At 33.8% G+C, this 15,468-nt stretch overlaps 1 pseudogene; it reads left to right on the top strand.

Annotated features, from left to right (window-relative positions):
• The window catches only part of LOC144252982 (corepressor interacting with RBPJ 1-like), a 36,048-nt pseudogene that overhangs the window by 2,900 nt on the left and 17,680 nt on the right, over positions 1-15,468 (top strand).

The following is a 15,468-nucleotide window of genomic DNA, read 5'->3' as shown; positions in this document are numbered from 1 at the left end:
GTGAAAGTATAGCTATGTTGAATGGTTGAATTTTAGGATTTATATCAAGATACAAATCATATTTTCAGATATTATTTTGTGATGATGTCATTATTACTAAATTGGACTGTCATAAACAATGCCATTTTATATTTAATTATGAAAAAAACTTGCTACTTAACTTAAATCCAACTATTTAATTTACTTTTTTACTTTACTCATTTAGGTATGGATGGCAGAACAGAAAATATCATATGATAAGAAGAAACAAGAAGAATTAATGCAACAGTACCTTAAAGAACAAGAGTCATATGATAATAGGTGAGATATGCCCCTCTGCCATTGTTTATAGAATAATCAATTACAGGAGACTAATCCCTTTACTCTCATAGATGGTCACTTTATTTGACTTTACCCATAATTCACGTAAAATGTATTTTCTACGACTCATATAGTTTCTGAGAAAAGCTGGGTGTGGTAGCTGCTTCAGAGGTGTGGCAAGAGATTTGCTTGAGCCCAAGAGTTTGAGACCAGCCTTGGAAAATAGTGAGACCACTGTCACAAAAATAGATTTAATAAACAAAGCACAGTGGGGCACATCTGTATTCCTAGCAGCTCAGGAGGCTGAGGCAGGAGGATTGGAGTTGAAAGCCAGCCTCAGCACCTTAACAAGGCTCCAAGCAACTCATTGAGACCCTGGCTGTAAATAAAATATAAAAAAGGGATAGGGTTGTGGCTCAGTAGTTGAGTGCCCTTGGGTTCAATCCCCTGTACAAAAATATAAATAAATAAATAATAAAAATAAGTAAACCAATCAATAAAAATCAAGTGAACTGTAGAACACTCCTCTGTTTATAGGCATTGGGTTGCTTATACTTTTGAGCTATTGTGAATAATGCTGTGTAAATCTTTAGAGGTAACTGCTCAAGTTCCTGTTTTCAATTTCTTTAAATATATTTTTAGGTGGGGCTGGGATTGTGGCTCAGCGATAGAGTGCTCGCCTAGCACTGGTGGGACTGGGGTTTGATCCTCAGCACATAAAAATAAAGGCATTGTGTTATGTCCATCTACACCTAAAAAATAAATATTAAAAAATAAAATTAAAAAATAATAAATATATTTTTAGGAATGGAATCACTGGATCATATAATTCACCAAATTCTTTTCTGTAGTGACTGTGCTATCTTTTTTTTTAATTAGAACTTTATAGTTATATATAGTAGTTGGGGGGCTCATCCCAACAAACTCATACATGCATGAAATTTTAATTCAGGTCATGATCCCCACTTTTTCCTCCCATTTCCTTCCCCTCTCCCATTCTCCTTCCTCTACTATAATTCCATTTGCTTATTTATTTATATTTGATCAGTTCTTTTTACTTATGCATAATGGTGAAGTTCCCTGTTGATTTTTGTTTGTTTGTTTGGTATCAGGAATTGACTCAGGGGCACTCAACCACTGAACCACATCCCCAGTCCTATTGTATTTTATTTAGAGACAGGGTCTCACTGAGTTGCTGAGCACCTCACTTTTGCTGAGGCTGGCTTTGAACTCATGATCCTCCTGCCCCAGCCTCCCAAGCCACTGGGATTTCAGGCATGTTTTTGTTTTTTAATTTATTTTTTATTTTTTAATTTATTTTTTATTTTTTAGTTATAGGTGGACACAATATCTGTATTTTATATTTATGTGGTGCTGAGGATAGAACCGAGAGCCTCACCATGCTAGGCGAGCGCTCTACCTCTGAGCCACAACCCCAGCCCCTCCCGGCCACAATTTCTTAATCCATCATTTATTGGTGGGCACCTGGGTTGATTTCATAATTTAGTTATTGTGAATTGCTCTGCAATGAACATGGAGGTGAATTTATTGCTGTAGTATGCCAATTTTAGATCTTTTAGGAAAATACCAAGGAATGAGATAGGTGGGTTATCCCTAGTTTTGTAAGAAATCTCTATACTGCTTTCCTGAGTAGTTGTACTAGTCTACAGTTCCACAAAAATGTACAAGTGTACTTTTTCCTTGCCAGCATTTACTGTTTGTGTTCTTGATCGCTGCCGTTCTGACTGGAATAAGATGAAATCTTGGTGTAGTTTTGATTTGCGTTTCCCTGATTGATAGAGATGTTAAACATTTTTTCATAGATTTTTTTGACCATTTGTGTTTCTTTTTTCAGAAGTTTCTGGTTAGTTCTTTGGCCCATTTATTGATTGAGTTAGTTGGTTTGAGTTTTTGTTGTGTTTTTTTGGGGGGGTATTAAGTTGAATTCTTTATATATTCTGTATGTTAACCCCCTATTGGAGACGTCACTGGTCAAGATTTTCTCCCATTCTGTAGCTCTCTCTCCATACTTTTAATAATTTCCTTTGCTGAAATGCTGTATTTAACTTTTTTTTTTTTTGTTTTTTTGTGTTCAGCAGTAACCATCCTAGTAAGTATGAAGTGGTATCTCATTGCAGTTTTGGATTTACATTTCCATAATATTTAGTGATGCTGAGCTTTTTAATTTTCACTTTTTAAAAATATTTTTTAGTAGTAGTTGGATACAGTATCTTTATTTTATTTATTTTTATGTGTTGCCGAGGATCAAACCCAGGGCTTCGCATGTGCTAGGCAATTGCTCTACTGCTAAGCCACAACCCAGCCCTTAATTTTCATTTTTTAATGGTGTTAATATAAGACAAAATTTACATACTTGTGTAAAGATATGTTGACTTCTAAGTATATTAAGAGTTTTTGGGGCTGGGGATGTGGCTCAAGCGGTAGCGCGCTCGCCTGGCATGCGTGCGGCCCGGGTTCGATCCTCAGCACCACATACCAACAAAGATGTTGTGTCCACCAATAACTAAGAGTTTTGGCATCATCACCATAATCTAATTTCAGAACGTTTCATCTCTGAAAAAGAAATCTTATACCTATTAGGAATTACTTCCAATTTCCCAACCTTGTCCTTCTTCTACCTCTCAGCCCTAAGTAATTGCCAGTCTACTATCTCTATAAATTTGCCAATTCTGGACATGTCCTGTACATGTGGCATCTTGTAACTGATTTCTTTTTCTTAGCATGTTTCATGGTATGACATGTATCAGCACTTAATTCCTTTCTGTTGCTGAATAATAATCCATTGTATGGATGTCTGTACCTATGTTCCTTTGCTTCTCTTTTTTTTTCCATAACAGTTGTTTATAGAATCCAATGGAAGTAAGAGAAGAATCTCAATCATGTAGCATATCCATTTTGATTGTCTTTTCCAAGTATGAGAGGAAATTCTATTTCCTTGTTGGCTTTCTTCTTTATAATTAGCACTTTACCTGTATTTTTTTTTATATTTATTTTTTTAGTTATCGGCGGACACGTTGTTTGTATGTGATGCTGAGGATCGAACCCGGGCCGCACGCATGCCAGGCGAGCGTGCTACCGCTTGAGCCACATCCCCAGCCCTTTACCTGTATTTTTTGAATTAAACTTTAACTCAGGCATACAATTTGTGGCTGAGGATTTTTTATAAAAAGCCAAACATTTCTTTTTGTAAATGGAACCTGAACAGGAAACTTTCAGTGTTAAAATGGAACAATAAAAATAAGATTTTTGAGGTACAGCAGGCACTGATTCTATCATATTAAGTTGCTTATTGGAGAGTTTTTTTTAAAATGAGTCTTTTTTCATTGGCCTCACTAAAGAATTTGATTCTCTCATTTAGATTCTTACAAGCATTAATTGGCTTTGACTTTCTCAAGAAAACCCAGACTCATTTTCAAAACTGATTCCTCACAATTAAGAAAAACTGTTGGCAACCTTGTCCTTGTCCAACTGTTTAACTTAATTCCAACTCTGTGATGACCTTCAGGATTTCAACAGCATTTCAGAATTTAAGAAAAGTCCTTTAGAGTGACCGTAGAGCTTTTCCTCTTTTTTGTTGAGAGGACCAGAATATTTCAAGTAAGAAGACGGTTTCAAAACTTACAGCCTATTATTAAAGAAATAGTATTGTGATTTCCATTCACATATTCTAAAGAAACAGTATTGTTTGATTTCCGTTCACATATTCTAAATGTCCTCTAATCAGTGGGGTAAAATTTTAGAATTTGAACTCTAACAAAAAAAATATTTATTTTTATTCTCTTGGGGTTCCTTTTGGGGTGGAAGGATAAAATTGTTAAGTTTATTTCTTATGTCATTTAGATTGCTTATGGGAGATGAACGTGTAAAGAATGGCCTTAATTTCATGTATGAAGCCCCACCAGGAGCCAAAAAAGGTACTTGCCCTGTTTCCTTAAAATATTTTATATGTTTACAACTACAGATTGAGAAATGCTGGGTGTGATAGCACAAACCTGTAGTGGCAGCTACCAGGGAGTCTCAAAACAGGAAGAGGCAAGTTCAGGACCAACCTGCACAACATAGTGACCTCCATCTCAAAGAAATTAATTAATCAAAATTTTTAAAAAAGATTGAAAACTGCTAATAGACTTTTTTTAAGAGAGAGAGGAGAGAGAGAGAAAATTTTTTTGTTGTTTTTAGTATTTATTTTTCAGTTTTCGGTGGACACAACATCTTTATTTTATGTGGTGCTGAGGATAGAACCCAGCTCTCCACACATGCCAGGAGAGCGTGTTACCGCTTGAGCCACATCCCCAGCCAGCTAACAGACTTTTTAAAAGTATTCTTTGTTTTTAAAGATTGTTATCATGTCAGGTGCAATGGTGCAAACCTATAATCCTTATCTGGGAGGCTGAGACAGGAAGATCACAACTTTAGTAACACCCTCACTTAAATAAAAAGGACTGGGTTTGTAGTTCAGTGTTAGAGCACCCCTGGCTTCAATCCCCAGTACTACAAAATAATAAATAAAAAATAAATAAAATTGGTTTTCTGAGGAGATAATAAAGAATAATATTATAACCAATAAAGTAGAATAAATATTAAAAATATTGTTCTAGTAATTTTTCATGAGGTGTCCTTTTGGGAGGAAAAAAATCTCAACACCAGCAGAAATGCATGTATTCTTTTATAATGTGGTTATATCTTTAGTCTTTCCTTCTAAATATACTTGTGTATATAAAATACAATATTCACTATCTGTAAAAAGCATAAAAGTTTCAAAATTAGCAATTAACAATTAGCAGTTAACATGTTTGTTAAATATAGTATTGTTAAATTCAGTATTGTATTTTATCCTTTCGTCCTTGATTTTTATCTCATGCAAAAAGAAAGAAGTCAAACCAGTACAATCTTACAAATTATAATCAAATAACATATCATAGTGGTAATATACATTTGATTTTTACACTGATAATTTTAACTTGTCTTACTTTTTCCCCTCCTGTATTTTTGATATGCAATCAAGAAAACAAAGAGGTAAAGCACTATTTACTGTTTTAATTTACTTATAATTAATTTTGATTTTATGGAGAAAATTGAAAGACTTTTTAATGAATGTTTTAGAAAGAAGAAACAGAAGGAGAGACAGAATACAAATTTGAATGGCAGAAAGGAGCTCCATGAGAAAAGTACGGTCTGGTTTGCTTTTAAGATACAATATATATCACTATATCTGCAATCCCATCTTATGTTATTACCTTTATATGCATTAGAGAAAGTAACTAATATGAAAACATTTTTATTGAACTTTCTTATGCAACCAATCTACTTTTATCATAGTCTTGTTTTATATTCTTGTTCTTTTTATTTATAAATTACAAACTATAAGCCTAGATATTTGATAACTATTTTGAAATATTAAATAGACTATAATTCTGTATACTTATTGAAGTAATAACACATTTCATATTGTTTTGAGGACTATAACTTTTTCAAGTTAACTACCATTGAATTTATTAAATTATTCTTAATATTTTATTTATACATTTTCTCTATTTAATAGATATGCCAAAGATGACATGAACATCAGAGATCAGCCCTTTGGCATTCAGGCAAGTGACATGTATTTTACCCTTTACGAATAATTTTTATTTAGTAAATATCTACATAATTATCAAAAAGGTGTTCACGCTGAAAAAGAACAATATGGTTTGTATTGGTATCAGATGATGGTAGGAATAAGGAGAAAACATTAAATGTGGTAGACTGACCAAAAATGTGAATCAAAATTACTAATAAGAGTTATGGGGAGGCTGGGATTGTAGCTCAATGGTAGAGCGCTCGCCTAGCATGCGTGGGGCCCTGTGTTCGATCCTCAGCGCCGCATAAAAATAAATGAATGGAATAAAGGGATTGTATCCAACTACAACTTAAAAAAATAAATATTAAAAAAAAGTTATAGGGCTGCAGTTGTGGCTCAGCTGTAGAGCCCTCACCTAGCATGTGTGAGGCCTGGGTTTGATCCTCAGCACCACATAATAATAAATAAATAAGATAAAGATATTGTATCCAACTGCAACTAAAAAATAAATACTTAAAAAAAAGAGTTATAATGATGTTGGTGTCTGCTCTTTTCCAAGAATTTGGAGAATTAGGTCATGACCAAGAAAAGATTTAAAACAGTAATTTGTTTAGAATCAGGGCAGCCTGTCACTAGAGGGAATCCTTATAAAGAAAATGTTGTTGGAACCTTTCCTTGCTTGTTCATTTATGTATTATCTGTAACTTAAACAGCAGAGCTGAGTCCTTACAGTTGGCACAGAGGTTGGGCCTGAAAAGCCTAAAATAAGTTCTATTTGAACCTTTACAGGAAAATTTTGCCAGCTCCTGGTTTAGAAATTTGAAACTTTTAATTTTGACTTATTAAAACTAAGAAATTTTAAGATGATATTGTTATATTGCAACCAACTAAGAAGTAAAAAACAATAGGATTCAGCTTAGGTGTTAGGCAGGATTTATAATAAGATTTTAGTATTTGTATTAAATTTACCAAACTTAGTTTTGTAGTATCTTTTCCTACAGATCTTTTTAAAATGTGAGTAATTTAACTTGAATCCTGCCAAACATTGGTTAGATTCGTAGTATTTTAGTAACCAAAAGAATATTCATTCACTTTTCTCAGGTTCGAAATGTAAGATGTATTAAATGTCACAAATGGGGTCATGTCAACACAGATCGAGAATGTCCTTTGTTTGGTCTTTCTGGAATCAATGCAAGTTCGGTTCCCACTGATGGCTCAGGTAGGCATTAGACATGATTTTTTTTAGAATTTAGGTAAATAAGGAAAGAAAAATAACATTTTTTTCTTTAATCTGAATATTTTTTGTTTTATTTGAGTTTTATTGTTTTAGACTAAGGCACATTACCAAAATATGATTATCATTGAGAAATTCTGTGTTGAAACTAAAATGCTTTGTAATAGAATTAAAATGTAATTTTTCCAGCCAAAGGCCCTATGAACTTGATTTTTTAAGGTAAGATAACAATAAATACTTTATCAGGTTAGTGGCCTAAAATTAGAAAATAAATGGTTGATTCTCATATTTAGATTCTCCTGATTTTTAAAAAAGGCTGGAGTGAAAGCCTCAGCAATCATTTCTCTTTGGTTCATGGAATTAAAAACAAAACTGAGTAAAAAAAGATGATAAATATGTTTAAATTGGGTTTATATTGGAAAATTATTTATCTTACTACGTATTATTTTCTAAAAAAAAATTTGTCCACTTGGGTTTGCATCATTTTGGCTCTTCATAAAAAGGATACTAAAACTGTGAAGTTTTAGCTTAAGTTCATCATTATCTTACTACTATTTCATTGAGATAGCCATACTAATTTAATCCTGTCTCAGAATAAGTCATAATAGAAATACCCTACTTAATTCTATAACCTTCAATGAGTAATTTCACTTTTATGGGCTTCAACTCCTGATTTTTTTTTTTTTTTTGGTACAAGGGATTGAACCCAAGGGCACTTTATTACTGAACTACATCCCCAGCCCTTTATAAAATCTTTTACCTGGAGGGAGGGTTCCACTAAGTTGCTGAGAGTCTGACTGAATTGCTAAGGCTGACATCAAACTTGAGATCTTCCTACCTGAGCTTCCCTAGTCACTGGAATTACAGGCATGAGCCATCACACCCAGCTCAACTCCTGATTTTACAATAAGGATGATAGTATGACTCAGATTTTCAGCACTTTATAAAGCAGCTATAGAACTCTTTTTTTTTTTAAGAAATCTTACATAAAACCCTAAAACATAAAAGCACTGCTATTTATTGAAACAAGTCCTCTGGGCATTAAGTCCCCTTCTTTCAGTCGCAAGGCCTCCAGTCATCTCTTTAGAATCTCTATGGCTTTTGCTGTTCACCTCAATCTTGAGCCTAGGGTTCACCCTCATTCAGCTTTCAACCTTTTGCATCTGTTCTTACTTTCTTCTAGAAAACCACGTTCAAAAAAGTTCATCTTAATATTAGGAGTTTAGGAATTTGATCCATCGTTATTTTGGGCATTTCCCTAGTGGTGGTATAGATGTTAGAATTGGTGAAGGAAGCATACCTATAAAATACTGTGATTGATTTTTGAAAAATCTTTATTCCTGTAAAATAAGTTCAGAAACCACCTTTTAAGGAGAAGGAGAACTAGTTGTTCAGTTGTAAGACAATGTTAATACAGTCTTTGTTCTGGCAAAATACCTTATAAAAGAACTTACCAGGGCTGGGGATGTGGCTGAAGTGGTAGCGCGCTCGCCTGGCATGCGTGCGGCCCGGGTTCGATCCTCAGCACCACATACCAACAAAGATGTTGTGTCCGCCGAGAACTAAAAAATAAATATTAAAAAATTCTCTCTCTCTCTCTCTCTCTCCTCTCACTCTATCTTTAAAAAAAAAAGAACTTACCACTGATACCACAATACAGATACTCTTAATAACCCACATAGCTAATTCTCCCTCCTTCCCTGCCCTCTTCCAATTAGTAGAAGGGATAAAGGCCCCAAAGGAAATAAAACCCCAAAGAAAATGGAGTGGAGTAGGTCATACATCACGAACCCATTTGCCTCAAATATTTTTGACACTTCCCTTTCTTAGTCCAGAGATTCATTGTTACATCTTAAAAGTATATTCTGTTTTCAAGATAGGGTTGCTTCTTTCTCATCTTTTCCTTCATGCCAGTCTTATAGTTTCCTTACACCTACATGATTCATGGGTTGTTTTGAGACAGGCAGAAGTAGTAGCTGTCTTTCTTCCCCAGCCTCATCTTACTCTGATCCTGCTTCTGAGAGAATGAGTAGGATAGACTCCAGGCTTAGCCCTTTCTTTTAATAATCAGTAGGCCTGCCTTGTCTTGAGTCTGTATTAGAAAGTATGCTAACAACAACCCAAAGAACTTGTGTATTAACCTATTTTTAAAAGTATTTAAAACAAGAGCTGGGGTTGTGGTTCAGTGGCAGAGCACTGGCCTCGAACATGTGAGGCACTGGGTTCAATCCCCAGTGTCACATAAAAGTAAATAAACAAAATAAAAGTATTGTGTCCAACTACAACTAAAATATTTTTTTAAAATAAAGATATTATGTCCATGTTTAACTAAAAATATTTTTTAAAAAAATAAGTATTGAAAACAGTAAAACCCCACAGTCACATGCCACACAGTTAGTAAATTCCTGTTTAATGCAGCTGGTTATTGACTTTTCTTTAGCCCTCCATTTGTATCCATTAACCTTATGGTAATTCAGTGTATGCAATTCAGGTTTTTGTATGCCATTCATTGGGGTATTATTGTAGAACTATTCTTTTCAGTTAAGTGAACTTTGTCCAAATAACATGAATGAAGTAGAAAAATACATAACTTGTTGAATCCTATTGTTTTACCTATATTTAACCATATTTAAGAAGTCTACATATATTGACATATGTTACATACAATATATTGTCTGTTTTGCCTGTGAAATTTGGTAAAGACTTGAAAGAACTGTATACAGGGTGTTGGAGCAAGTATGGTAAGATGAATATTTCAATCCTTTGTTAATAAATTGAACAGCCATTTTGAAGGGCCATAATATATATCAGAAGTATTCAAAACATCATTTGGGGCATGCCTGTAATCCTAGCTACTCAGGAGGCTGAATCAGGAGGATTGCAAACTTGAGGCCAGCCTTAACAATTTACTGAGGCCCTGTCTCAGAAAAACACAAACAAACAAAAATCCACCATATCCTTTTACCTTCCAGTAGTTAAAAGAAAGCAATAAGGTATACCCTCAAAGATTCACAGTAGTGAAAGATTAGAAACAACATGTAGACTTCTCAAGTATGGTTAAATATAGGTAAAACAATAGGATTCAACAATTTATGCATTTTTCTACTTTGTTCATATTATTTGGAAAAAGTTCATTTGACTGAAGAGAAATTCTACAATAATACCCCAATGAATGTCCATCAGTAGGGGGTTTATTCAGCAGTTATTTATGAAGCAATTATAAGTTCTGTGATGAAAATGTAATTGGAATCTGTGATCAAAACTAACTGGGGAGTTACTATATTAAGTGGTCAGAAAGGCCCCTCTGAGGAAGTGATGTTAAGATGAGACCTGAATGACAAGACGATTACAGCAGTGTGAGATCTGGGAAAAGAGCATTTGGCGTATCAGGCAAAAGGAACAGCCTTTCATACAGAGGGACCATCAATCCTGATAGGGCACATACTTAGTGGCACTCACCTAGTGGTTAAAAACATTGACTAAAGGGCCTGGGGTTGTGGCTCAGCGATAGAGCGCTTGCCTAGCCATGTGTGAGACCCTGGGTTTGATCCTCAGCACCACTTAAAAATAAATAAATAAAGGTATTGTGTCCAACTACAACTAAAAAATAAATATTAAAAAAATATTGATTGAAGATGACTCCTTAGATGCCTGCTTTAGAACTTCTACTGTGCTGCTTCTTAATTGTAACTTTAGGCAAGTTATTTAACATCTCTTGCTGATATGTATAAAACATAATAATACCTACATCTCATAAAGTTGTTATGAAAACTAGATAAGTTAATACATGATGCTTAGAATAGTGCCTGGCATGTAATAATCACTTCTTGAGTATTTTTTTTATTAATTGTGGAGTATCTCCCGCAAATGGAATACTCTACAACCGTATGTAATATATATACATAAGTAATATAGCTAGAGATCTATGTTGATTTGTAAGGATATAGGAGGATATATCAAGTGTAAAAAAAGTTAAATGGTATCAATTAAAAGTATGTAGGATAAACAAAATGTCAGGCATTCCATAATTAAATTGGCTTTCAAGGATGAAGTTATTTTTAAAATCTGTATGACTTTAGATGCTCTACCTTTTATGATAAAAGGATGACTTACTGATATAAGAGCCTCTATTTTTAGGGTTGTCGGTGTAGCTCAGTGGTAGTGCATTTGCCTGGAGCCTCTGGATTTGATCCCTAACCACCCGCACCCCCCAGAAAAGCCCTATTTGAAAATTAATTCTTAGAACCAGTTTATTATTTATTTTTCAAACACTTGTTTTTAGCAACTATGTATTTGACATCCTACACATTAGCCAATAAGTTTTTTAAACTTTATGTTCTGGTTTATTGAAGGTATAGACTATTCCTAGTTTCCAATCAAATCAGAAACATTAACATATCACATAAGAGACAGTTGGGCACAGTGGTGCATGCTTATAATTCTAGCAGCTCAGGAGGCTTAGGCAGGAGTATCACAAGTTCAAAGCCAGCCTCATAAACTTAGCAAGACCCTGACTCTAAATAAAAAATAAAAGGGGCTAGTGACAATCTACTCAAAATTAGAATACGATTTAAGAGTCTGTTTAATAGAGGAAAGCATTGTTAAATTAGGTAGTTAACAGAGTAAGAAGGACTAAAATGATCTCTGAAGAATTAAAATTTAGATAGGTAGAAAGAAAGTTTGACACCCCCCCCCAAAAAAAAAGACCTGAAGAAAAACATAAGCACAAAAGAATTTAACTTGAATAGAATAAAATTTGAATGGCTCTCAAGATGGGATGGAGGGAATTTGTCCATTCATCCTGCAACCAGTGTTTCCCAAGCTTACCTACTGTAAGGAATCATTTAACACAGCTTGTTTAAATATTGGTTCTCAAGCTCCTGCCCCATAGGGGCTATTGAATAAGAGTCCAGAGAAAAGTCTGAGAATCTTATCCTCGGATAATGCTTATGATCTGTTGTTTGTCTTTGGAAGGCAAATAATATAGAGGAAAATGAAAGAGAAATGTGTTGAAAGAGCCTTTACATAAAAAAGGGGGGGGACAAATTTTCAACATTTCTAATTTTTAAGTATTGTAAAGAATCTAAATATCGTGCAATAGGGGAATGGCATGATATTAATTAAACTAGGTGTGGTATCGAAGGCCTATAATCCATCTACTCAGGAGGCTGAGGCAAGAGAATCACAAGTTGGAGGCCAGCCTCAGCAACTTATTGAGACCCTGATTCAAAATAAAAAATGAAAAGGGCTGGGGATATAGTTCAGTGTTAGAGAGCACCCCTGATTTCAATTCCCAGTACTCCAGATAAAAAATACTAACTGAATTTTCATTGGAATTAGTTAAGATGTTAATTTGATGAAATTACAAGCAATATTATTTTGTATTAAAATTTTAAAATAAACTTAAAATTTAGCCTTTTTAAGCACTAAAACTCTTCAGAAAGCTAATGCTTTCCTTTCTATTCCCATGTTAAGTTTATTTTCAGAATATTAGAACAGCTAAAGGAAGCAGAGTTATGGTTGTGGTGCAAAGGCTGTGTTCACAATGAGAAATACCTAACAGACTGAATTAATTCTTTGCCTTAATCTTTATATCTTTAAGATATTAGGGAAACTTTATCTTTATATCTTTAAGATATTAGAGAAACTTCCATTTCCAGTTTTTTCTTTCAAACTGACAAGGTATGAGAGTAAAAACTGCCATATACACAGGGTATTTTAATTTCTTAAATTCTGTATCTGAATTGTCTAAGAATATCTGAAGACATTGAACTCTGTTAAAATTGAGAAAGGAATAGGGATTCATTCAGTTGTAAAGCCCTTGCCTAGTATGCACAAGGTCATAGGTTCCATCTCCAGCACCACAAAAAAAGAAAAAGAAATCAGTAGCTTTCACTATCTAGGCTATTACATAAGGTGAAAGTTACCAATCTGTTTCTGATGTACCATCAAGGTTGAAAACCATTATCTTAAGCTGTTTATAAGAATAATTGAAGATTTGGGAGGATAGTACCTTTTACTATATATTTGTTTGTTTAACTTGTGTTTTATTTATCATAAAGTCATAAATTTATCCTAAGGAAATAGTCATGAATATGTCCTAAAGATTTAGTCACAAAGAATTGTGTATGATAGTGAGAGACAATACTAAAATATCTAGTAAAAAAAAAAATTCCCTCATACTGGGGTTTGAACCCAGGGGCATTCTACCCACAAGCTATATCCCCAGCCCTTTTTATTTTAATTTTGTGACAGGGTCTTACTAAATTGCTGAGGCTGTTCTCGAAACTTGTGTGTGACTGTTCTGCCTCAGCTTACCAATCTGGGATTATGAACATGAACCTGGACTGTTGAAAGGAAATTAAGTGAATTATGGAACATTGTTATAATGGAATTCTGTACAATGCAGCATTTAAAATGATAAGATTTCTTAATGATGGGGATATTTTTTAAAACATTTAGTGAATTTTTTAAAAATAGGTTATAAGACAGAGAAGTTACAGTTGTATATCTGTTTATGTGTATAGGTAGACACAGAAACAGATATTTTAAAGAAAAGGATTGGAAGGAGATAGACCAAATTAATAGTGGTTGTGTTTGGGTAGTAGGATTACTAAGATTTTTAGTTTTATCTTTTTGCTTATCCATATTTCCAACAGTGAAGATAAATTACATTTATAAATTTTTAAGTGAGCATTTCTTTAAAAGAATTAAAAATTATACATAGAAATAAATTATTTTAAATTGTATTGCTCCATTAATGCCTCTAAAGTTTGACCTGAATTTAGCAGTAGTACTTAACTAAAGCTAATAGAAACTCTTAAAGGTTTCTCAAAAACAAAATCAAAACTCTACTATCTTAAATAGAAAAGTGAGTAATAATGATGTAATATTCTGAACTTGAATGCAATGAAAAATAAACTGACCAATTTCCTAATCCACTTGGTGATTCAAACTAAAAAAAAAAATCTTTTCATTTAAAAAAATCACCTATTGAATAATGTCTCACCAGTGAATAGAGATTATTTTTGCAATAAGGCAATTTCAGTAGATGTGGTTATCATGGGATAATCACACCCCTGGGGTACAGCCTTGTGCCTGTAATCTCCCAGGAGTGTAATTATTTCATGATAACTGCACCCCCTGGTGTTACATTATTTCTATTATGAAATTCTTAGTTTAGTATATAAAGTAACTTACTTTGATCACTGGAAACTGCAAGGTGCTGTTAGAATGCTCCAGCTGTGAGGTTTACAGAGACCAGCTATAAGATTTACTTCTCCTTTACAAAGTTAAATTAGGCAATCAAAATGCTTCTTTGGGCTAAGCTGGTTTAGAATATCTTTTCTACTGAAAAGATCATCTTACCTTTTTCATCCACTCCAGATACATCAAAATTATCCTTAAAACTTGTAAGCTTCAGTGGTAACTGAATTTTTATAAAATATTCTATAACATAATTAAATGACTAATTCATATCTTTTATCTATACTCTGTAGAACTTATTTTTTATCACTGACTCTTAACATCTGTCAGTTATTTGTGTTTTTAATGTATATTGAAATTAAAAATCTTTTTCTTTTTTCTTAAACCACAGTGGAGTATTTCAACAGAGCAAGTGATTTGTTTGTTTTTTCTGGTACTAGGGATTGAACCCAGCCAGGGCCTCATGCATGCTAGGCAAGTGCTCTACCACTGAGCTGCATCCCCAGCCTTTTTATTGTATCTTGAGACAGGGTCTCACTAAGTTGCCCTCAAACTGAGGCTGACCTCAAACTGAGCAAGTATTTTTTAAACAGCTTTATTGAGCTATAATTTACATGCCATCAATGCAATGGCTTTTAGTGTATTTACAGAGTTGTACATCCATCACTATAGTCAATTTTAGAACATTTTAATTTTTCTAAAAAAGAAAGAAAGAAAATCCCTTGACCCTCACCCTCCAGTCCCCAGCTGTAGGCAACCACTAAACTACTTTCTGTCCCTATGTCTTTGCCTCTTCTGGACATTCCATTCTTCCATGGAATGTGTTTTCCCATTATGCTTAAATGCCCAGATATTCACACACACATACACCAGTCTTATAATAGCCCACCAGGATACAAGTTTATATGTAGGCACCTATAAAACAGGTAAATGTGTAAGATTTTCTTCAAAGAACATAAAGCAAAATTCTATTTTTAAACTCCTTTATTCCCTAAACATGGATTTTGTATCTCTCTCCATGTTTGACTTTCAGATCTTTTTCTTCAGGAAGCAAATAGTTAGCTCTAAATAGTTACTCTATAGGAGAGCTAGACATGCTGAAGCACTTCCATTGCTAATATTTTATTAAAGATTATTACACCTATAT

The sequence above is a fragment of the Urocitellus parryii genome, unplaced genomic scaffold (assembly GCF_045843805.1).
Source record: "Urocitellus parryii isolate mUroPar1 unplaced genomic scaffold, mUroPar1.hap1 Scaffold_79, whole genome shotgun sequence".
In the NCBI taxonomy this organism is placed as follows: domain Eukaryota; kingdom Metazoa; phylum Chordata; class Mammalia; order Rodentia; family Sciuridae; genus Urocitellus; species Urocitellus parryii.
Note: the sequence above shows the minus strand (reverse complement) of the source record. Positions and strands in the feature narration are given on the sequence as shown.